Source organism: Hemicordylus capensis, chromosome 1 (assembly GCF_027244095.1).
Source record: "Hemicordylus capensis ecotype Gifberg chromosome 1, rHemCap1.1.pri, whole genome shotgun sequence".
In the NCBI taxonomy this organism is placed as follows: Eukaryota; Metazoa; Chordata; class Lepidosauria; order Squamata; family Cordylidae; genus Hemicordylus; species Hemicordylus capensis.
The window spans coordinates 312,147,869-312,171,055 of record NC_069657.1 but is presented as its reverse complement, the minus strand read 5'-3'; the positions used below and the strand labels follow the sequence as shown (position 1 = coordinate 312,171,055).

General features: G+C 44.6%; 1 long non-coding RNA gene across 7 annotated transcripts in view; it reads right to left on the bottom strand.

The window, feature by feature from the left end:
• Window positions 1–312: 312 nt before the first annotated feature.
• LOC128348195 (uncharacterized) overlaps window positions 313–23,187 on the bottom strand; it is a 57,558-nt gene continuing 34,683 nt past the window's right edge. The window contains exons 2-12 of one of the 7 annotated variants that reach the window (XR_008318040.1): window positions 17,545–17,702; window positions 16,224–16,401; window positions 13,946–14,084; window positions 11,083–11,290; window positions 9,916–10,091; window positions 7,545–7,626; window positions 5,993–6,127; window positions 4,530–5,277; window positions 3,088–4,421; window positions 1,970–2,132; window positions 313–1,783 (exon numbers count right to left, since the gene is read on the bottom strand). This is a non-coding gene — a long non-coding RNA (uncharacterized LOC128348195). Of the gene's footprint in view, window positions 1,784–1,969; window positions 2,133–3,087; window positions 4,422–4,529; window positions 5,278–5,992; window positions 6,128–7,544; window positions 7,627–9,915; window positions 10,092–11,082; window positions 11,294–13,921; window positions 16,402–17,544; window positions 17,703–23,187 lie in introns of all 7 variants that reach the window. The other 6 variants (XR_008318063.1, XR_008318019.1, XR_008318001.1 and 3 more) reach the window with 6 other exon arrangements.

Genomic DNA, 23,187 nt, shown 5'->3' with positions numbered 1-23,187 from the left:
TACTCAGCCCATTTTGGGTCTCTCTGCACAGAGAGCCCAGAAATGGGTTGAGAATGGGGGGTGGTGTGTGGAACCGAGGGGGAGGGAAGGGAAGAGGGGTGAGGAGGGGTGAGGGCCAAGAATGAGGGAGGGGGCCGAGTACCAGGGGAGAGCTCAGAGGGAGGGGGAAAGAGAAAACAGGAGGGAGGAGGGCCTAGACCGAGGGGCTGAGGACAAAGGGGGGGTGTCCAAAAATGGGGGGAGAGCCGAGAGGAGGGCTGAGAACAAGGGAGGAAAGGAGCGGGGAGGAAAAAAGTAGAACTAGAGGCACAGATGGTCTGTACTCGGGCCAGCTAGTTGTTGTTGTTCACTATAAAAAAGGGCAGGTGGTGTGGCTGCCCGTGGGCCTCCCTCAAGATGTGGGCCACTGGTGCCCAGGGGCCTCCTCCTGCACTTTTCTGCTCCTCCTGCACTGGGCAATTGGTGGTGCTGTCCGGGCCCAGTGCTGTCTGTGTTGCTGAGCGCACAGCTGCCCATCCCAGTGAAAACAGGCAACCTTTGTTCTGTTGCTGGCATGGGGCAGTGTGCTTACGCTGGCATGGTGATATAATCAGACTGCATCAGCACGTCCCAGCAAAGGGAGGCAGGCCATCAGGGGTGGGCAGGTGGCTGATGCAGGATGTGGAGGCAGATGGTGGTGAGCTGCCTAAAATGCCCCAGGGCCACTTTCAATATTGCTATACCCTGAATTCCAAATGTTTTCTTTTCAAATAGATATTCTCAAATTATGATGTGTGGATGAGAAATCTTGAGAGCTTTATTTCAAGGTGTTGGGGAGAAGGAGCTAGGGAAAAGACTTATCTATGAGTGTTTGCTTTGCTGTGAGTTTGGGGGCCATTAGCTGGCTGGCTGTTCTTATGCTGGGTAATCACAGTCAAGAAAATGTTCTGGTAAGGACTCACTCTATACAATCCTGGAGCAGGCTGCCACCAAGAAACAGGAGAGAGTCACATACTTCCCATCTCCTGGGCGAGACTCACGGAAAGCTGTAGGGTTACCTGATCCGCCCCCGTCCCCCGCAGATAAGTGTGTGTGTGTGTGTTCAGTCAGTAGAAAAAGAGCTAGATGTTAGAGACGTAATGAGAGATAAATACAGACAGCACCTGGAAAAGTAACAAAACAATCCACATGGCTGTGCTTTTTTGGATCACAGATTCAGCTCCAGACTGACATGGCATGCTGAGGCACACAGCAGCCTTGCCTGCCACTGCAGTGTGAACTGTGTGGGGGAGCAACATGCAAAGCCAAGCCACAGCTTTTGCTGGGTGAGAACAAGGCTGAGAATTCATTTGCCATGAACAGAAATGCACCACGGCTAGAAGGGAAGGGGGGGGGGGGCGGGGTGGAGGAAAAAAGAAGAAGAGATGGCCGTCAATTCTGAGCATGACACAAAATCTATCCCTTGAGCCTTGACAAGAGAAAAACCATTGAAGCACACTTAAAGCTGTACTCCAAAATCTAGCATAGAACACATCTAGTATAACAATAAGGAATAACTGATTATTTAATACAAAGCTATGGCATTCTGTACACTATATTGACAATAATAATATTATACTAACTGGATACCCAGTTTCTCCTTGTGGGATTCTACCAAATAGTCCTGAGTTCTTTCTTTCCCAAGGCAAGTAGCAATATGGTTAATTCAAGACACACGATGCCCTGAACAATCTTAGTGATTCCAGCTGGTCTTCTTAAGGAGGTCAAGTTGTTCCTTATTCTGTAGGGGTTAAGTGAAGATTTCCTGTTGTAGAAAAAAGGATAGTGTGCTTTACAGTTTTATAGTCATGCAGAACTAGTGCTAGGCCCCCATAATCTCACAAGTTAAAAGCCATCCAAGCCAATCCCTTCTGAACTATCAAAGTATTTCACAGAATCTGGTCCATAGCAGGCAGTGGTGTAGGGAAGCAGAAGTGGCGTGTGTTCTCACCCGTAGTGGCCCCTCTCCTGTGGTGATGGTGGCTGCAGCAGCAGTGCACTCTCTTAGTCCTCTTCATCCCACTGGGAGTGACAACAGCGGGGTGGTGGCAGCTTCCCTCCTGTCCCCAGCAATGGCATGCCCCACTCGGCACACTGCTGGGGGTGGGCAGTGCCTGAGGAGAGAAGGGGAACCCTGTGTCACTGCTGGAGCCTTCCATGCTCCTGCCACTGCCCTCAGGGTGTGCATACTCACTGCCTCTCACTCTCTCAATCTCCCTTTGCAACACATGCGCATGGCAGCCCCAGGAGTGGCTAGACAGTGGGTGGGGGAGGCAAGTGTGGTGGCCCTAGGGAGCCTCGATGTGGCCCCAGAGGCAGGAGTGTGCGGGTTCTTAGATCACAATCAAAGCTCTGCCTCTGCCTCTGCCTCTGCCTTAGATCACAATCAAAGCTCAATCAAAGCTCTGCCTCTGCCTCTGGGCAAAAATTCTGGTTATAGAGATATCGTTACAGCTCCATAGTGGACAAATCACTGCCTCTTGAGTTTCTGCAGCTGTTTGAATACACAAGAGCCCTGTTGGCGGGGGAATTGGCAACTCTGCTCTTTGGAAAGATAGTGTTCCCTTTCTACACAGTTCATGATAGAACTGACTTGATATTATGAACCAGCTCGTAGCCTGAATCAGCCTGTAGACAAAGGCCTCTTTCCCAATCCAAAACAGAGAACTAATATTTCCCCATTAGACATATTAGTGACTATTGATGGTAAGAGCAGCTTCTTGCAGAAGATCTGATTGGTGTCTGCGGTTGACATTCAGACTAACAATGAGCTAGTGCAATGAACAAAGATGCACGCATGCCCGAAGGTCATGCAGTTAAGCAGATGCTGAAGGTAGCTCATTCTCCTGCATTCTTGGACTCCTTGTGCAAGTGTTGTGCTTGCATGTCAGGTATAGCATATAGCTTTGCATCAGACTGAGGAAGAGGTTTCACAGCAAGAGGCACATCACAGGCTGCACAAACACACCCTGTTGCATCAGGGCAACACTAGTTTTTCTAAGTGGTCTCTGTCCGCCACACAGATGGGGGCTTTGCACTCGTGTGAAGATCATCCGGGGGGAAACTCACAAGCTTTTCTTTTCTGGCTCTCTTGATAGGTAGCTAGGCTCCTCCCCACTCACACCTAGGTCACGTGCTCAGCACCCTTCTCCTCATTTCTTTTTCATCCTCCAAAGAATAATAATCTTGGCAGAATTCCTTGCAGGCTTTTCTGTAGATATATATTTAGGTTCTGTTTATTGTGTTTTTATTCTCTCCTGTCTTACTGTTATACTTCTCTCTTTCATATTGTGCACCTTTTCTTTACTCCGTGTTTAGTCTCCTTCCCTAAGGGGATTTTCCCCCTCTACCAGTGTATGGCTAGCAAAGTGTCTTTTAAACGTTGTTCCCAGTGCCCGTCTTCTATCCCCGCAACAGAAGGACATAATCTTTGCCTGATTTGTCTGGGAGAAACACATTTGACTTCATCCTGCGTGCATTGCCAAAGTTTTTCTAAACAAGCACGCAAGAACAGGGCCTCAAGGTTACATCTTCGGCTCCGCAGTTGAAGAGAAAGATGTCTCCCACACCGAAGACATCTGAGCCAGCCTTATCTGCACATGCGCAGTCGCTGCGTTTGGAGCCAAAGCTGCAGCAGCTGCCCACGACCTCTACAAAAGCTGCAGCTAAAACAAAGCACTGCGTGCCACTTTAACAGGGCTCCTAGCTGACAACGGGCAATCCCTCGGGACCAAGTGCGCCCTCCTGGAAATGCCCAAGTCCATGATCTTTTGCAGGGCAAACTAGCCCTTCCCTGGCTGATGCAAGCAACAAGGCCAGGTCATCCTTTGGAGATTGAGGGACTCTTAGTGACAGGTCAGCTTTCTGTGACAGGATGGGGCTAGATTATGAATCAGAAGAAGAACCTTGGTGGTTGGATGACCGCAGGGAGGGGGACTATTCCCCAGAGCACAGGGTGGAAATTGGAAATGAATCTCCTCATTACCTCCCCATCAAATGTTACCTTAGTCACAACTTTGACGAATATGAGGAAGAATCATCTGATCCTGGTGACTTTGAAGAGGGAGGCTATGCAAGCGCCTGCAATTACCATGCCAACAGTTACTGCCCAAGTGACTATGACAGGCTTAATAGGAGATATGAGGATGCACATTGGGTGTGCTATAGGAGATACAGGTCTCGATCACGGTCTCCATGCCAGCCACACTCCGGTTCTTTACGCCACCCAAGAAGTGGATCTCCCCCACCTATGAGTGAGCGCTACCATGCCCAGGAAAGTGCTGGATACATTGAATCATGCAGATGGCATGCCTCCTCACGATATCAACCATCCCACTGCTTGGCTCAAGCTGCTCCTCTTGAAACAGTGAGTGGTTCTGCTTTGCCAGCTGCTGCTCCTTCTCCTAGAAGGGAAGAAAAATCTAGACTGGATGCTCTGCCTCCTCAAATCCCACCCATTGCAGTCCCGCCTATTGAAATTGTACCTCTGGTACCACCAGAGGATATCTTACAGTCCTCAGGCTCAGCCTCAGACTCAAAAGGGGAGCCTGATACTTCCTTCTCCTCGGATGCTGCTGCAGGGTCCAGGCTTCATGATAAGGCAATACCTCTCTCCCCATCGGAGGATCTGAGATCCTTCTTGCTGCATGTATCTAAGATGACAGTGGGATTTGGTAATCCAGTTACAAGAGGAAACTAAGCCCTCTTCTAACCACTTCTTCAATGTTATAGATGGGGATTCACAGAGATGCATAGTGCTTCCAATGAATCAGGCCCTTCTGGACATCACTTTTGGGTCAAGCCATCTTCGGTCACTTCAAGGAAGGTTGAGAACCTATATAGAGTCAAGGCGGAGGATGCCCTGTTTCTCCTTAAGCACCCAATCCCTAATTCAATTGTAGTGGAGGCAGCACAATCAAGGTCTAAGAACAATAAAGCATTCTTGTGTTAAATGAAGAGAGCCCCCTTTTGTTTCTTTGTGGGTCACACACTGTCTGTTGGTTTTTCCTGGTCTCTGGGCTCTGCTTCTCTCCTCTGCCGTCCAGGAGCTTGAGATGCGCCCATCTGTGTGATGGACAGAGACCACTTAGAAGAACTGCAGGTTGCTTACCTGTAAATGGAGTTCTTCTGGTGGTCATCTGTCCAGTCACACATCTGCCCATCCTTCCCCGCTGCAGAGCCTTATGGCGGCGGCCTCCAGAACTGAGGAGGAGGGTGCTGAGCACATGACCTAGGTGTGTGAGAGAGGAGCCTTGCTACCTATCAGGAGAGACAGAAAAGAAAAGCTTATAAGTTTCCCCCCGGATGATCTTCACACGAGTGCGAAGCCCCCATCTGTGTGACTGGACAGATGGCCACCAGAAGAAGACCTCCCGTTACAGGTAAGCAACCTGCAGTTTCAAATGCAAGCTGCTGACATAGTGGAATCCACTAACACAACATGTTTGTACTAGTGCAGTGTTAGTTTGGATGTCAGCCAATGATTCTTGTTAGACTCATGTCTTAGAGTCTTTGTCTGGCTTGAAACCTATAAGGCAGCAGGAACCTCAGGAAAGGCCTTGCCTGGCATTATCAGTTAAGTGCAGGGTATCTGTCTGCTGTGACATCCGGGCTGGAACACCAATTCACTCGGTGTATGTTTTCTTGCTTTCATAAGGCCCACACTGTGCAGAACTCAAAAGGTTTCTGATGGAGGGAACTCCATACAAAGACTGCTTCAAAGCTGGAGATGTGTAAAGAACAACTCTAACTGGCAGGCCATTGTGTTTTATAAATGAGGCCAAATCATTTTTTTTTAAGCATGAAATTGGTGCCAAAGGTAACAGATAACTTTGTGGTGTTGCATTTTCCCCTAATTACACAGAAAACCTGTAAAACTGATCTCAGTCTAATGTCAAAAGGTGACTGTGATGTATAGTGACAACAGGTAGAGAGAGAAACAGAAGCTGACATGAAAACCATTGTGTAAACAGACCTAAAAGTGCCTCTGAGGTCTTCCTTAGGTAATACAAGACTCTCTGAAACCTCTCAAGACCATTCCTTCATTTTGCAGAGCCTAGTGCTGGAGTCTCTTGCATCAGGTAAGAGGTTTAGCTGGGCTGAGACCTGACTGTAATAATGGGAATAAAATCCGATCAGTGGTGAAAGAAACATCTTTAAATGTCTATGTGTTCTGAAAGAGTGGCCTGTTTTTTAAATAATAATAATAATAATAATAATAATAATAATAATAATACTTATTATTATTATTATTTTATTCGATTTTCTCTCTTCCTTATCTGAAAGTAGACTTTGCTATGAGCTGACTTCAAAATCCTGTGAAAAACAGTTCTGAAATGAGTGGAGAGAGATTGCTGTGTGTTTTCCCCACAAAAGAACTCTCTCTCTCTCTCTCTCTCTTTTCAATTGTTATGCATTTTAAAAAGAAGCACATTGCTCTGCAGCTGAGCCACTGTCTATGAGAAAGAACAACAAATATCAAAAGGGGTTTAATACTCCCCCACCCCTTAGAACAATATAAACCAAAAGCAGCATTCCACAATAGAATCTCACATTTTGTGCAAACCAAATTCTTGGTCAAATTAACCAGACTATTTCTAATTAGGCCAAATAGTATCTCCGCAATCATTCTTAAATGTTTAAAGAAAAATCTTCCTCATATATGAACACAGGGTAGCATCCAAACTAATCTTGCGCAATTATAACCTCTCTCCCTTATAGCTCTTTCCCAACCCTATATACATATATGCAAATGGGAAACGCCTTGCACAATCTGCTGCACATCATCTTTCACAATCCCTTGCACAAGCCTGTATATGTACACATGAGGAACTAGAGTACCATGAGCTTGTGTGGTTCCCCTTTCACTAGCAACAGCACATTTTTACAGAGCACCTCAGCCACAAAATGTCCTTCTGTGAGTGCTGCTGTGGATGCTTCCCACTGATCATTTTTCATACTAGGTAAGGATAATTTCCCTATTGCAAAAAAGAGGTTTCAAGATGAAAACCCATCCAAAACCCCATGTTTTTATGCTCAAAGCAGAAACTAAAGCTATACAAATCTGGAATTTCTGCTTTTTTCAGCACAAGGATTCTTGTGTTTTTGATCCCACTTTAGAATTTTGATCCACAAAGGGAAATTCAACATTCAAGCAATATCTTTACTCCCATTGTGTGTGTGTGTGTGTGTGTGTGTGTGTGCGCACACACACACACGAGGGAGAGGGCATTGAGGCCTGGGTTGGGCTGCAACCTTTTATTCTGGCCTTTAACCAGGGTTAGAGGGCACAAACACACTCTCAATCCCAGGGCCAGGGTCATGTGCGTACTCGAGCTGCACACTCATCATATAGTGCATTGTGGGATACCTGGAGGTCAGGATGCATTTTCCTGGCCTCTAGAACTTCACACTGCTGGGTGCAGTGCAGATTGTGTGAGTGCATGAGCCATGCCCCCCACATGTTACCTTGCTCATCTGGGGGAACAGTAAGCTGGATCTTGTCTCCCGCCCCACACCTTCCCCACCTGCCAACAATGGTCATGTGCGTGGCCTTTTTGTGTGGGTAGAGGGCAATGTCAATGATTCTTCATTAGTTCAGTTCTGTACCTGTGGTAAGTGAAGGCACAATGTACAAGCTCACTGTATGTCACAATAGCATACAAGTGAGTGCACTGAGAAAGCTATTAGTGCAGACAGATTGTTAACCACCAGACTGAACATGAGTTCACACATACATGTTTGTCTCTTGACTATTTCAACATCGTGGTGGTTTGCATATGTGAAACAGCACAGATCAGTTACCTTTATGTGAAGGGAAAATATTTACATTAAAAATATGAAATGAGATTATGTTGTGCTGTATTGCACTTGGAGTTCTTTGGTATTTTTTAAATGTGCGTCATAAGGATTAAGTTAAAGGTTGTGGTGCATCTCTTGATACATGCAATTGATACGTGTATCAGTTACAATTGTGTCAATGAATGTGTACTAGCAAGTATGCAATATAAAGTTTTGAAAAGTAGAAGTTCCAGTTTAATGCATCAGCTGGGAGAAAGTGACATTCCATGTATAACTGTGGTGTAGAAAGGTGTGCTAGTTTCTGCATTAAAGTATCCCTTTGGAAAAATGAATATGGCCTATGCATTCCTCTGAAATTCCAGAGGTGATTGTGGGGGAGAAATGGTTTCTCAAACTTGTTCCAGCCCAAATGGGAATTTCCATCCTACCATTATTCATAATCCTCTCATTACTCTTTATTTTCCCACAAATATTTTGAGAGCTTGAGACCTGGCACAGCAGAAAATGTTAAACTAAGCGACTTAAAGAGCACATGAAGTCTGCACTGCAGAGTGCACTGTAGGATACCACAATCCAGGTGCAGTGGCACCCTGTCTAATTATCAGATGTCACGTGACCTGCCAGAAGAGTTCTGTGAGGACTTCATAAGGATTTATGGGCCACTGAGGCCAGAGCTTGAAAGGCAGGGGGATAGGGAGATTGTGTTTCAGATTTAGCCAGCTTCCTTTGTAATTGGATTTTTGTTTCAAATTCAATTACATATGTTAAAAAGAAGGTGGAGGTTTTAGGCTGACCTGAAAAGAAGCAGTTGGCATCCAACTTTATCCTATCCCGCCCTACTTCAATATTGTCTCAGATCAACAGTAACTTGTGAAGAGAGGTCCAATGGATTTTCCAGTGGGTATAGAACTAGACATCTTCAAATCCATCCTAATCCATTGGCTTGCTGGCTATTATGAAAAAGTCTGTTCCTTTTAGTTCCAGTTTTCCAGCTGCACACTAATTGTTTTTACAAGTACCACAGAAATTCTGGAACCATCAATCCTCCTGTCTTGTTTCTGGGCTACTGAGTGGACTTAAAGCATTCTTCATACATTTGTAATGCCTGTTCCCAAGTTTACACTATGTTAATGTATTTGGCTTTTATGCAAAGCATGTTTAGTACTGTGAAAGAATATCCAGAATAACTAATAAATACCTGTTCCGAGCTCCAATTTGGATTCCAAAACAGCATTCTTCTGGCCTCTGCACATGCATGGCAGCCGTTTGCATGGTGGTGCTGGTCACACAAATGGTCTCTGTGCATGCACAGAGGCCAGAAGAGTGATATTTTGAATTCCAAAATGTTGCTCAGAACGGGCCGAAATGTTTTGCTTTGCAATGGGTCATTCCATTCTGGAGCTCAAAACAGGCCTCCCCTTTTAAAGGGTATTCTGTTTTGATCTTGGAATGCTAGAAATGGCCCATTTAGAGGCAGAAAGTTTCAACCCTAGAACATTCTGCACATCTCCAGTCTTGCCATCACATATGGCTCCACATTATAGTCCTTATCTCCTGCACCCTATGGAGCAGGAAGTTCCTTAGAGATGAGGAACAGGAAGGAGATAAGGTACAGGAAGTCTCAGGTGAGGAGTTGCCATTCTCTCCGTTGCTCTGGTCTTCGGCCTTGGTTGATAAACACTAGCAATAGCAATAGCACTTACATTGATATACCGCTCTATAGCCGGAGCTCTCTAAGCGGTTTACAATGATTTAGCATATTGCCCCCAACATTCTGGGTACTCATTTTACCGACCTCGGAAGGATGGAAGGCTGAGTCAACCTTGAGCCCCTGGTCAGGATCGAACTTGTAACCTTCTGGTTACAGGGCGGCAGTTTTACCACTGCGCCACCAGGGGCTCACTAGTTGTCAAACAACTCTTGCTTTCCTTCCTAGCCCTTTGGCCATCAAGTCTTTTGTTGACACTTCACAGTGGGGATTTAAGGTGGGAAGGGGGGAAGGGGTAAGTTCAAAACTAAGTTTCTTTCCCATACAGGATGAATAGGTCAGGTACCTAGAGCAATGACACAACAACATACATTGGAAATACAACTTACAGACTTGTCCTCATCTTTTCCTATGCCATGGCTCTAATATAGAAATGTAACTAACATGGAGCTTGGTATTCTACTAATCTAGCTTTCAGAGCCGCAGTTACAATCAGCAAGGCCATTCATGAATCTTTCAGCAAGTTTGGTATTCAGTACCCTTGATGCAATTTCTTTCTTCACAGCTGCTGGTATAAACAAGGCCAGTATTAAAATATGAATAAACCAAAATTATAACAGTTGAAATGGCCGTGAGGATTGGGGTACTCATAACGGTTCCCCATATTGCTCTACAGAGAAAGTGCTGAGAAGGACTCCACATCCCAGAGTTCCATGTGCACCTTCAGCACTATGGGAAATGGCTCTTGTATTGAAGGGTTTTTGCCCAAGTGGCCCTGGTTTGAAAAATAGTGAAGATCACTGACCCAGGACATATTCTAACAGAGAAGCATTTTTAAGCCCCATTGATTTCAGTGGGGCAGTTAAGCACATGCTTACTTCTGCCTTGCTAAAATCAGTGGGGCTTAACTTTGGCTGGATCATCCCCATCTGCTTCAGCATCATGTAGAGAAGTTGCTACAAGGCCCACAATGCAATCATTGTGGCCGCAGCAAGATGACTAATCATTCCTTCCTGGCCCACAATGACGATGCCATTTTCTCCATTAGCCTCAAAGAGGAATATGTTTGACCCAGAAACCATGAAAATATCAGCCTTTCTCAGAGCACTGCGAGGAATTGGCTGCTGAGCCATCTGGGCCAGACAAAATAATTCAGTTCAAGTCTCCTACTGTTCCCATAAAATTTGTTATCCAGCATCACAAAGGGATGAATCAGCAGCAGCGATAGCAAGGGTTCCAGTGTGGCTGGAAAAAATGAGTATCCTGGAGAATCCAGCAATGAAAATCAAGTCTCTACGAGGTTTTGACATGGTGCTTGTTTTCCTTTCTTAAGCACACACATAATCTGTTTATTATTATCACTATTTTTAAAAGTTTGTTTAAAAATGCTCTTTTCCAATGTTTGCAAAGCCTATCATGGGCCATCACTATTGCTAAGCAATGTAGCTTGCCATGAGCTGCCTTTCAGGATTTCAAGGAAAACCTTGTTTATTTCTGTAAGTATTATGAGGCTTTTCCAAGACATATATATATATACCCCATTCTCAAATACTGACCGCAGTCCAAAGAGTTTCCAGTGTTCTCTTTACACTTGATACTCTATATCTTTTCCATGAGAAAGGAAACTTTATGGGCCAAAGTGTTTCCCACCCAGGAGAACATCTGCGGTAGAGCAATACTTTGCATGCAGAAGGTCTCAGATTCAATCCTCAGTGTCTCACTCCAGGTAGGGCTGGGAAAGATCCTTGTCTGAAACGCTGGGAGCTGCTGAGAGTCAGGTTAGACAACAGTGGATCAATATACATATTGGTACAGGGTAGGCTTGTTGATATGTTCCTCAGGCTCCTTAGAATGAAAAACTCCTTCCTAGGGCTTAGATTTGAGTCACTGCAATCTTTGGGATTCATTTTCACATAAGGGCTTCCATCCAGCCCTTAAATTGTTTTAATGCTTAATGTTTGAAGGTTTTAATTTATGTTATTTTATTGTAAAGCACCCAGAGCTGCGAGTTTGGTGCAGTATATAAATATGCTAAAATACTAAAATTAAATCAATTACTTAAATTAAATACAGCAACTACAACACACACACCAAGCCCCACATTTGAAAGGGCTTCCTGCTATGACAGGCAAATGCTTAGTGTGCATAATGTGAAATGCCCATATACTGTACAGTATGCATGCTGCATCTGTGTAATTGGGTGGCAACAGCCGAGGGCTGTTGAGCCTCAGAAGGACTCACCCACTGTTCATCCCTTAGACCAGGTCTGTGTCCATAGCCTTCATGTGTGACTGGTGGAGTGACTCTTTCAGGGCCTACTAAGCTTAGAGAGGGATTATTATTGTTGTTGTTGTTGTTATATATTTTTAAATATTTTTACATTTATATCCCGCTCTTCCTCCAAGGAGCCCAGAGTGGTATACTACATACTTGAGTTTCTCTTTCACGACAACCCTGTGAAATAGGTTAGGCTGAGAGAGAAGTGACTGGCCCAGAGTTAACCAGCTAGTTCCATGGCTGAATGGAGATTTGAACTCGGGTCTCCCTGGTCCTAGTCCAGCACTCTAACCACTGCACCCCGCTGGTTCTCACTCTGCAGAAGATTATAAATTACATGAAGGGCAATTTACTGAGGACCTTCTGAAACCCGGAGTTGGCCCTGCATATATTGAAAGTTTTTATTTATTTTATTATTTATTTATTTATTTATTCGATTTTTATACCGCCCTTCCAAGCTGGCTCAGGGTGGTTTACAATTAAAAAACAGAAATCATTAAAAACAATTAAAACAGAAATAGAAATATAAACACCAATTTAAAAACATCTTAAAAACAAACAATCAAAACAATTAAAATCCTGAAAACCAGGTTAACATTAAAACAAAACTAATTAAAAACCCTGAAAGGCCAGGCGAAACAGATGGGTTTTAAGGGCTCTCTTGAAGGTCAGTAAAAAATTAAGTTTTCATCTCCTATGGCATATTAGAAAACTCCTGTGTGCACAAAGCTTTGGATGGTGGTAAATTTGTTTAGAATCTACATCTTTGAAGCACCGTAGTGAGTTAGTGTGCCAGTTAGAGTGATTAAAACAGCAACACGCTCTGAGTGTGCATATCCTTAGGAGAGGAGAGCTGGTCTTGTGGTAGCAAGCATGACTTGTCCCCATAGCTAAGCAGGATCTGCCCTGGTTGCATATGAATGGGAGACTTGATGTGTGAGCACTGCAAGATATTCCCCTCAGGGGATAGAGCCGCTCTGGGAAGAGCAGAAGGTTTCAAGTTCCCTCTCTGGCTTCTCCAAGATAGGGCTGAGAGAGATTCCTGCCTGCAACCTTGGAGAAGCCGCTGCCAGTCTGTGAAGACAATACTGAGCTAGATAGACCAATGGTCTGACTCAGTATATGGCAGTTTCCTATGTTCCTATGTTCCTATCCTTATATCTTCCTGGCACATTTTCATACGTGTTCCATACAACCTGGAAATATGTCCTTGATGGTTGTATAGCCACCAAGGAGACATTTGCAGGTTGCCCAAAATGCTTTTAAGGGAAGGGGAGATTGATGAAAATCACCCTCACCCCACACATGACTGCCTGAGCTACTGAAGCAGGAGTGCAGCCACTGTAGGCATGCATTCTTTGGCTGCACATGCACAGCATTAATATGTCAGCCATTAAATCCAAATAAATGCAGCAAGCAGTAAAATTGCAAATCAGAGCCTAAAGCCTAAATATATACCAGCATATTTAAAGGGATAAGGCCTTGCAAAACTGAAACACTTTTAGCTTCTTTTTTAAAAAGCCATTCAGATTTTTCTAGGAAGGGAGTTCCATAACTGTGGGCCCTCTGCTGAGAAAACCCTGTCCTTTGTACTTGCCAGACAAATCTCTGCTGCTGGTGGGCGGGCCAGAGAGCAGAACCTCAGTGACAGATGTGAATTGATGGGCAGGGAGTAGGTGGTCTTTTAAGGTAGCTGGGTCCTAGGTCATAAGGGCAATCTAAAGGTCAAAACCAGCACTTTGAATTGAGCCTGAAGGCAGATTGGCAGCCAATGGAACTGGCACAAACCCATTTGTTCTTAGTAGTTTGTCCCACAAATGACAGAGTGGCAGAATTTTGAACTAATTGACACAAACTGTTTTCAAAATTAGCTCTATAGTGCATTACAATAGTCCAGTTGGCTGCAATCAAGGCATGGGTAATTGTGGCTAGACCCAACTTTTCCAGGTAGCGCTGCAGCAGGACACCAGCCAAAGCTGATAAAAAGCATTCGTTGCCACAGCAATTGTCTGGACACCCGGGGAAAATACTGGACCCAGGAGTATCCCAAAACTGCAAAACTGGGTTGTTGTGGTGGTTGTTTGTTTGTTTTTAAGAAAAGAGGAAATGCAATCCAACCCAAAATATGTCAGATGTCTTCACCCTGAGCACTGATATTTCCTGTCCACAGATCCTTCATCTTGTCTGGATTCAGCGCCTCTGATTCGTTTGTCCTCATCTAGACCTAAATTGCCTCCACACATTAGTTCAGGGCTTCCACTGCCTTCCTAGGATTAGATTGCTGAAAAAAGAGGAACAGTTGATTGTTATTCGTATACAGATTATACTTCATCCCTTCATTCATTATACTTCATTCTACAAGATGAATTCTTGTAGAACCCCATATGCCAATGGCAATGGGGAGTAACAGTACATAAGAACAACATAAGAACATAAGAACAGCCCTGCTGGATCAGGCCCAAGGCCCATCTAGTCCAGCATCCCGTTTTGCACAGTGGCCCACCAGATGCTGCTGGAAGCCACAGGGAGGAGATGAGGGCGTGCCCTCTCTCCTGCCATTACTCCCCCGCAACTGGTACCCAGAGGCAGTACCTACACTGGGTTGAAGTGGTTTCGACACAATTCTTTAGTTTTCTGTGAGGGAGCCAAAGATGCTGTTAGCTGTGGGTTAATGGCTATTGCATCTCAACATTCTACAAATCATATCCATGTGGATTAACAACTGTCAAGGATGGTTGAGACTGGGTGGACCTTGCTTCAGTGCAGGGGGTTGGAGACCATGAAGGTTCTTCCCAGCCTGATGATTCTTATGATTCATTTACAAGATTAGTCAGAAATCATGGGAATAATTAAGTCAGGGTGTTTCATTTTTAAAACTTCAAGAACTGTATGAACTCCAAAAGTATCAGTGGGAGTTTACAGATCTCTGATGAATTGGTTGAAAATGTATTATCTAGAGCCTTGGTCTGAAAGAGAAGTTCTTGCCATATCTTTCTGGCCATCACTATGAAACATGTGGCCACATCATTTATTTGATGCAAGGCTAGGGAAATTTGGCACAATTCAGCAAAATTAAGTATTTTTAAAGCCCTGTGGATTGCAAGAAGAAAGTTAAATACATCTTTCCCATAGTAACCAATGGGACTTAAGTTCTTAACTTCAGCCCAATCATGCTAAGTGCGTCTGTACTTCCAAAATGTTTTTATTTCAGTTCATAAAAAACAATACAAGGACAATATAGTTCATCTACTATGTTGGACTCAATGACTGGGATCCAGAAAACTGCAAGTAGCACATTGCTTGAATGAGGCTTCCTGCCCCCACCCCCCCACTGAACTGCAGACCCCAGTGCCCCTGAAAAGCTGAGGGCAATAGCATGAGGTATGGCACAGTGGGGTTGACAGTGTGTGTGTGTGTGTGTGTGTGTGTGTGTGTGTGTGTGTGTGTGTGTGGAAATCCTTCCCCCAGTTTCATGAGTAGAAGTGCCTTTCTGATTGTGTAAACACTAATAATCATCCAACCCAAAGATTATTTAGAATTTGGATTCTTTTGAGGAGGTGATCCAGGTTTTGAGATCAGCTCATCAAAGGAGCACCTCCATAGATGCTGTCACCTACTAAATCTTTTTTCCACATCAGCAAACATATAGTGTTCGATACCAGCTGTCAATTCATGCCAAATACTGAAATCAAATCTTATATGTCAAATGTGAAATTAAATATAGAATGCTTGGCAAATATTCAAATACTCAGTGAGTATTTTGATGGCAGCTTTTGCAAAAGACCATTTTGAGATAGAACTTCAGGGCAAATTTATTACAGCACTACACAGAAACTGTCAAGGCAATTACAATTTTTGCACTGACTGCATAGGCAGCTCCTAACAAACAGCTTATTTTCACCACAGGTATTGATTCTGACTACAAAATAATCATTTTGGTATGCTATCTGAATTTCTGTAATAAAAATGTGAGTTTGGACATCTAGCTCAGGAATTCATGATGTTCAAGGGCAGGTTTTTTTCTTAAAAGTTTTCTTTCTTTTCTTAAAAGAGTGATCTCCAGCCATACACAGATATAATGCAGACCTAACTGCAAGTGTTGTATGGGTGCATTCAAAGAACGGTAACGTGACAATATGCCATACTACACCATTTTTCTGCATTAACTTTAATTTTATTTCTGGAGCCATGCTATTAAGCATAGTTTTAAGCCCTATTCAGATATTAAGGGTATTCACATGCAGGAGGGTGGGCTTGCTGGTATTAGTGAGTTTTACAGGGTGGGTGTATGAAATTCTTATGATCAAAGGCTTGTTCTGTGCATTCATAATTTCAGTGAGGAAGGGTACAGTATGTACTGCAAGGGTTCTGCTGCTACTAAATGGGAAAAAGAGGTACATATCTGATGGGAGGTGCTCACTGCTGCATGCAGAGCTCAGAACAGGCTATGATCCAAGAGACTGCCTTTTCCTATTAGGTCCACCAGCGTGATCTCTCTAGCAGTCTTAGGATTCCTTCTGTAATAGAGAGCTGGTGGCAGAGTGTTCATGACACATTTTTGTCCATATCTGGTCTACCAAGGTACCTGACTTGGTAACCTTTGGGAAAATGACAGAAAACAGATTTCTATTTCTTCAGTGCTTAACATTTCATAGTTAATGATCACGTGCTATTAAGTGTTCTAGATATATTTAGAAAATAAGTAATAAGTGCTAATAAAGCAATATACATTTCAATGATGGACGGGCCACCCCCCTCCTTTAAAGAAAACATTTCATTCATTTGTTGGTCACAAGTTACTGTAAAAAGCAATGTGCACAGTCAAGGCCCATTAAAAAGTAGCCTTCTCACTCACAATAATAGGATTTGTGTGGTGAAATAGGGTGTGATATAAAAGGAGAAGTGAGTATACATTCTTGGTATAACTAAATCAAGTAATATACATTTCATAGTTGATGTATTAATTGCTATGGCATTGTAGGAATAGGTGCATATCGGGTTGCTACATATCCAAGACTGGCCTAGAGAGTCCAGGAATTGGACATCCTGTCCAGCATGTAGGGAAAGTGTTGCTTCATGTTTCATTTCATGTCCAAGAATTTAAGTGGGAAGATTGCTTTAAAATTGTTTATCCATTCTTCTGGTGCTGTTCTCCAGACATTGTAGATACATGTTCTTACCCTTCTTACCCTTTCTCTGACACCAGTGCTACCAATTGGCTAGGTTGGCTACCTACATATGACTCAGTAACCCCCCTTCTCCTTTCTGGATCATCTCTAGAGTTAGTGAGAGTGGCAGTGGGTCTCTGGGTTTAGCTGTGGAGTATGATGACAGAAAGAGCCCTGACTTCTCTAGTGGCATTGTTGGGTTCCCGCTTCTCTCTAGAACACTCATGTTCTTGGGTTTGTGAGGGTCCGTCTTAGCCAATAGATATCTCCAGTGTAGAGTAGCAGGAAGAAATGCAAGAGCAATAGGCCTTAAAACATTGTTACAACATGAACAATGAAGCTCTGCAGAAGCTGCATTTCCAGCTACTGCTCCCAAAACAAATATGCTCTCCTAACCCTCTTCTTTGCAAAGAATGTTGGAAGAAAAAATGTGTGAAACAGCCACCAAGCTCCACTGTGGAACAATTTTTGTTGTCACCAGCAAAAAAAGTAGGGTTTTAAAATTTGTGCCCCCCACCCGACAGTTGTGTCCAGAAATTATCTTCGGCAAATGTGGCAACCCTAGGTACATACCTGTTCAAGAACAAAGTATAGGAGCATTACCAAGCTCCACTGAACTCAGGGAAGCATTGGTTCAAATCCTGTGCTTGGTCCAACCAGATTATTTTCTAAGAATGGATAGCTTCTATGTTCTAGTAATCTTTGTGAATGAAGACAAGTAAGGTGTGAACCTACAAAGACAGGAAAAATAAATACTGATAAACTTTTCCAAATCAGTTGGAACTTATCTAAGTTCCTTTCAGCATGGACATTTCCCTGCCTTGAGCTTTCCTAGACAGCAGGCTTTACTATAGGTTTACTGAGAGGCTTTACTGTGAGTTGCCCCACAAAACCAAGACAAAAAGTTGATTCCCCCCCACCCCGCCCCAGATATAAATCGGGCTACATTCTAATGTACAATTAAAAACCCAGATTGTTTGTGAAGTGCTCCCAGATAGCTCACAGAGACCTGGGGGTAAATTTGGCAATATGTGAATGCACCCTGCTCCATTCTGGGTGTGAAAAACCTCCTTGAGAAAAGGCACAACCTGTTGATTCCTATTGTTGCTATTTGGTGCTTAGTTCCATGCAACGTGTTCTGTATCTGTCTGACAATCAGTTGCAAATTTTAGTGCTGCTCTGTAGTGTGGAATATTTCTTGAGCAGACCTCAAGGGTGAGCTAATCTCTCCCTCAATAAGCATTCAGTCCATCTTCCTGTGAAGGGATCCTGTCTTCACACAGTCTGTTCAAAGTTGGAAAGGGCAGCGAGAAAAATAAAGGGGGCATGACTCCATCTTTATGTAGTGATATTACATTTGAAGGCCAGAGTCTTCTGTTTCTAAAGTGCAGTTCTTTGCTGTCTACTGCAGAGATAGTCTGTAATTTAGGTTGGGTAAATATATGAGATGAAGTATTCTACTTTTATCACTGTCTCAGAAAGTATCCCTCCTCCCGTCATGCTGAAGAATCAGATCTGGAAAAACTCAGCTCAGGATGAAGTCTGGGTAAATGTTTCAGCGTCTGTAATGTTTCCACCTTGAACTTTCAGCCTATATAAGAACAAAGGAAGCTGCCATATGCTGAGTCAGACCATAGGTCCATCTCGCTCGGTATAGTCCACAGAGACTGGCAGAGGCTTCTCCAAGGTTGCAGGCAGGAATCTCTCTCAGCCCTATCTTGGAGATGCCAGGAAGGAACTTGGAACCTAGATGCTCTTCCCAGAGTGGCTCCATCCCCTGAGGGGAAGATCTTGCAGAGCTCACACTTCTAGTCTCCCTTTCATATGCAACCAGGGCAGACCCTGCTTAGGTAAGGGACAAGTCATGCTTACCTCCACAAGACCAGCTCTCTTTCTTGGACAGGTAGACTTTGCTCCAGCAGGCTGCAAGCAAGTGCTACAGTGAAGGTGGCCAGGCCTACCTACCAGGTGTTTTTTTGTTGTTTGTTTTTTGCATGACCCTTTTTTGGGTGGATGGGTGGTTGATCTGGCCTCTGATGGGTTATGTGTGCTCTGATGCCAGCCATGCCTGCTGACATTGATGTGCTGGTGTCAAGGGGGTGTGGCTGGCATCAAGGCTCATGCACTGCTTATCAGTATTTCCTAGCTGGCTAGTGCTGTGTTAGCCAGCTTGGAAATGTTGACAGGCAGTGGCAGCAGCACTGGCAGGGAGAAGCAAGCATTGAGGCAGATGTGGCGACAACCTCTAGTGGGGGTAGGGGGTGGGCAGAGCAGGATGCCTGCACCCACAGCCCAGGGCCCAGGTGCTGTCTAAGGCTGTCACCTGCCCTCACCTCATTGGCGAGCCACCCGGATGTAATGCACCTGCCCCATTGCTGTGCCACAGTCCTATAGATCCAATCTGGATCAGCACTTTTAAAGCTATTTTATAAAGAGAAACTAAATGTGTTAGGGCCAGTGCCATGTTTAGCATAGCTCCCATACTGTGACTTTAGCAAGAACAGGCTGACACTGGGCAACTGAAGAGCTGAGAGCCTTAACTAAAGCCAATGACCTCATTGTGGGTGAGAATGTGACATTACTTGAGCAACAAAAACAGATATAAGCAACAGATGCAGGTATATTGTTCTATTTTCAAACTCTAGAATATTTAACCTTTCAGAATAACATAAGAGAGGCTAACATGGGAGAAGTTCAGAAGATCCCAGAAGACTTTAAGAAGCTTCTTGGATATAAATTGATCCCATTGCACTGGAACATCTCCTAACTTGTCAATTTCCAGAAGTGGAGTGGTGGCACAGATATTCTCCCAGGGGAAATAGATAGGATTTCAAGCTGCACCTGCTTGTACTCTGGACAAAAACTGTCATGTATCTCCTGCAGGAAGGCAAAGGGACTACGCTTCGCTCAAGATGACCTCTAAACACCAAGGAAATTATAATGTCAAGAAGATATCTGAAAGGGACAGTTCTAAAAGGATTGTTCTAAATATCAGAGACTTCCTGAGAGCCTCTGACTGTCTGAAAGAAGCTCCTTGGGGTTATTTTTCACAACCTATTTTGGCCCAGAAGCGTATCTGTTCCCCATCTCCCTCCAGATCTCGGAGGTAGGTAGGTTGCAGGGCTGCCAGTTAAGAGACGCCTGGGAAGTTTCTTTCCAGACAACTGCCTTTGCTCAAAATTCCACAAGTCACTTTCTCCCGGCCAGGTCAGTGTTTCCCAAATGGGGGGCCATGTTGATGCATTCTGAGTCAATTCCAAAAGCAGGGAGTTTAAACTCCTCTGCTTTTGGAGTTGACTCATTCCATATTGCACTGTGAAAGATGCATAAAGTAGTGAGTCACTCCCAAAGCAGGGAGTTTAAACTTGCTGCTATTGGAGCTGACTCATTCCATAATGCACCAGGAAATATGCATTCCTTCTGGTGCATAAGTGAGCGAGTTGACTCCAAAAGTGGACAGTTTAAGCCCCCTGCTTTTTGAGCTGACTTGCTCCCTTTGAGCTATTTCTGAAAGAGAAGGGAAGTGAAAATATATGGCCTAATATGGAACTTTGGGTCCAATGAGTTCTTCACCCCGCTTCCCTCCGCTCTCCCGTCTGCATTCCAACATTGGGGAGAAGGGCCTCTTTGCAGGCAGTGAGACTGCAGAGCGGTAGTGGAGCTGGCTGTGCGGGGTCCCTTCTTTTCTGAAGGACAGCCCACACAGCCAACAGCAGTGGGAACAAAGGAGGAACTTCCTCCCTCTTCTGTTAGAAGGGTAACAGCAGTGCCATGTTCGAATGTATCACTGCCACAGGCAAACTGGAAGTTGGGACAATGAAACCTAAAGATAAATGAAGGTGACAAATGGAGTTTGGGAAGGGAAACCTTGGGTCCATTTCCCCCTTTAACTGTAGTTCCCCAGGTTTGGATGTTCGGTTAGAGAAATCGGAGGTGAAGGGACCTATGGTTTCATATTTTGTCTGAACCGAGCCTATATCTATATATGTCATATGTTGGCTTTGCTTCTGCAGCAGCAACAAAAAAGAGGTGTCCGTGTTGTGGAAGGCAATGTGCCCCCCTTTTAAAATCTAAATGTGCCCCAGGATGAAAAAAGTTGGGTAACACTGTGTTAGTCAATTAACGAGTCAGGTGTATTTCATTCAGTCACACAATTTTTGTGTGGTGACAATTCGGATAAGAATGATTGTAGACATGCTGTTAGGGTCAACGTAGTTAGGGTGGCAGCAGATGAGATGACGTGCAGCATTACAGAGTCCTAATGCCGTGCCCTGTAATGTGGAAGCAATGTGTTCTGCAGGCTTCCCCATAGCTTTGAGTGGGGAGAAGTTTCTTCTGCATCTGCTGCTGCAGAACAGTGTCGGGGCTTGCTCTGAAGTCCGCAGAAGCCCTGGGGTGCAGTGTTGCAGCTCTGACACGTGCAGCATGTCAGCCAGCATAATCAGAGGTGTTTAAACCTGGGTGTGGCCCAGTCATGCAGGGAGTCCAGCTTAAAAAGCAAAAGGGGCATCCGGGTGAACCCTCTTCTGGCCCCTAGCTTACCACACTGTGGATTTGTTCCTTGAGCACTTTCCTTCCAGCTGGGCTCCCTCCTAATCCAGACCCTTGCTGAAAGAAAAACCATGGACACTATAATGACCAGTAAGCACCAGGCAGGCAGGGGTGGGGAGTTTGCTCTCTTTACCTAGATCCATTTTGCTCTTTGAATCAGATGCTCCCACCCCTCACTTCCTACACGATCAGGGCCAATTCTGGCTTTAGAAGATAGGCCTCCTGTCACCACTTCTAGCTTGGCTCTGAAAGTTTCAGTAGTAGTCTGTGGAAATCTGTTCTCAGATTGAATGAGATGACCATAAAATGTCCCAGTCCCAGAGGGAATGAGGTGGAGAATGTATCCGCAGAGAGGAGGTTGGTTGATGGGGTAAAGAAAAGAGCCACTGTAAAAGGGTAAAAAGGGTCATACTGCTCTTGCATATGATGTTAAGACTCTGTACTTTAAATAGTAATTAGAAAATGCACATTATGCTGAATTGAAATAAACTGAGGCTATTCCCACGATCAATGGAAAGCGGGCTAAGCTCCCTTAGCCCACTTTCCATCGATTGTGGGAACCACTGGGCTCGCAGGCGAGCCCGGTGCTCCCAAGGCAGCTAGCCCACCAAGAACACCCTCCCCTTAGAGGAGGTTAATGGAGCAAGCACTCCATTAACTTCATTTCTTTGCTCGGGTGCTGTTGCGGTGCGTGGTGACGCATGAGTAGACCCCTGGCCGGGAAGCTATAAGCAGCCTCCCAGGCTCGGGGGTCTCTCCAGGATGCCCTGCATGCTCATGCAGGGCATCCTGGGACTTCTGGGGGCCATGTGGCCTCCAATCCGTGCAGCCCCTGCCAGCTCCATGACAGAGCTGGCAGTCAGGTGGGCGGCCGTGACGGAGCTGGCAGTCGTGTGGGCGGTCGATTCGGCCACCCCAGGGCTGCCCTTTGATTGTCTAAGCCCGCTCTCCCCGCAGACCCAACAGCTTCATTATGTTCTTCTGTATCTTCTCCATGATATTTGTTTTCATTGTGCTAAATGTAGAGCTCTAAACTCAAGTAGTATTGCCAACTGATTAGAAAAAAAACCTGGCCTGGTCTATTCATGTGTCTAACTGCAGCTGTTTTAGGTATGTCTAGAGGAACTAGAGTAAAAGTTGCAATTTCTGCTGGAAATGCATTTGATATCAAACAATTTTTTTAAGCTTTTTATTTCTAAACTGTTGTATGTTGCAAACTGCCCAGAGACGGAAGTTTGGGTAGGTCAACAAATTTGGAACATAAATAAATGAATTAAATTTGTCCACTTTTTCTTATTCTGCTAAAACTAGTCTTTGCTCCCACATGCTGCTATGGCCCATAATTTTTATATACACTCAGAACAACTCACTTTTTCCACCAGGGGCGTAACTATTATTAGGCAAGGGGAGGCGGCTGCCTGGGGGCCCCCACGCCTCGAAGGGCCCCCAGAGGCAAGTCACATGACCAAATATTGTGAAGTGTGTGTGTGTTTATCAGCGAGGTGCCCATTTTAAAATTTTGTCTCTGGGCCTACTCCAGCCTTGTTACGCCCCTGTTTTCCACTACCAGGAGTCTGAACAGATTGATCATAGCTGTGGACAGAAAAATGCTACTTTCAAAACTATCTCATCATTAATTTTTGCTCTAGAAATGATCTGGCACAT